The 1,584-nt window shown below is 30.3% G+C and overlaps 1 non-coding gene across 1 annotated transcript; it reads right to left on the reverse strand.

The window, feature by feature from the left end:
• Window positions 1-903: 903 nt before the first annotated feature.
• On the reverse strand, window positions 904-1,009 carry LOC125995362 (U6 spliceosomal RNA). The gene has a single exon (XR_007490901.1). It is a non-coding gene; the product is annotated as a U6 spliceosomal RNA (small nuclear RNA).
• Window positions 1,010-1,584: the final 575 nt, after the last annotated feature.

A 1,584-nucleotide genomic window follows, 5' to 3' on the forward strand; every position in this document is an offset into this window, starting at 1 on the left:
CTTTAAAACTAGAACTGTCTGCCAGAGCAATAGTACAACAGGTAGAGTGTTTGCCTTGCAAGAGAGGCTTATCTGAATTTGATCCCTGGCATCCCATATGCTCCTCTGAGTCCTTCTAGAATTCTAGAAGTAATTCTAGAATTCAGAGACAAAAGTAATCTCTGAACACCACCAGGAATGGCCCTAAGTTAAAAAAAGACATACAACAAAAAATCTAGCTAAAGTCTGTCATTTCCAAAATAATTTTCAAGTGTGGTCTGGTCATTATTTTTTATTTTCAGTCCTAATAACAAATTTCCATATATTTTAACATAAATTACTTATTGGATAATATTTAGCAGTTTTAAATAGTTTTTAGGAAATTTGGGGATATTTTTTGCTTGGATTATTTATAGGGGAGGAATGCTAAATAGGAAAAGAGTTCTAGGAATTTTGTTTAGTGTCAGTGATTCTCTGGACCCCATAACTAGAATCTTCACCATAGGTGCTACACACACATACACAAATAAATCTTTATATCCTTCACTTCTGCAGGTAAAATAATTTTCTCTGTGTTGTTACAGATTATCATTTAAATTTCTGCTTTTTTCCAAACTTTTCAAATTATACTGCTATGGCTATCATATCAGTATATAAGTTGGCTGAATATAAGTAGGTGCAAGGCTTATCTTCATGGAGTCTCTTAAAAATATATGTTTTGGTTTTCTATTCTGTAGTATGATAAATTATGCTTGAAAATATTAAGCATTGGCACTTAATTAACAATATTGTTTTCTGCATATTTTTCTGAATTTTATATAAAAATGTCTATTTTTGTTTTAGAGTTGAATAAAGCTCCAAAATAGGGCAGATCAAAAAAAAATTATATTTATCCAAAGATTAAATAATCTATGTTTCTTTTTTTTAAATATGGAATGCTTTACAAATTTGGTGTCATCCTTGCACAGGGGCCATGCTAATCTTCTCTGTATCATTCCAATTTTAGTATATGTGCTGCTGAAGTGAGCACTAATCTATGTTTCTTTCACCTTATTCTGATACTACTCTTGATAATTGTTGGAGACTAAGTTTATATTCTATTAATATTCTTTCTATTGTCACTTTAATGTGACTAGAATCATTATAAAATTATCACATTTAGAAAGGCACTTAACTTCATTGCCACTATTCAAAAAATTAACATTTTAAGAATGGAATCCACAACTGTGTTAAATCTATCTCAGCAGTGTGATTTGGGAATTTTTTTAAGTGACATGTTCTAGGATTGTATAATACACATAAAAAATTTCCATCATTGTCCCTTGACTGAACCCAATTCACCACTTTCAATAGGCCTATTGTCAAAATAGTTTAATACCAGCCATTGTCTTCAAGGCTGCAATGATGATATACATACAGTTAATGTCCTTACAAAATGTCTTAAAAATGTACCTTGATTTGTTGCTGTAAAAATAGCATGGTTTTAAGATAAGTAAAACACATATAAGGAAAGAAAAAGAAGCTGATTTCTACTACTGAAAACCAGTTTTGTGTGTATTTATTTACTTATACCCAACTATAAACTATCAATATCATGCTCAAACA

The sequence above is a fragment of the Suncus etruscus genome, chromosome 17 (genome assembly GCF_024139225.1).
Source record: "Suncus etruscus isolate mSunEtr1 chromosome 17, mSunEtr1.pri.cur, whole genome shotgun sequence".
NCBI classification, from domain to species: Eukaryota; Metazoa; Chordata; class Mammalia; order Eulipotyphla; family Soricidae; genus Suncus; species Suncus etruscus.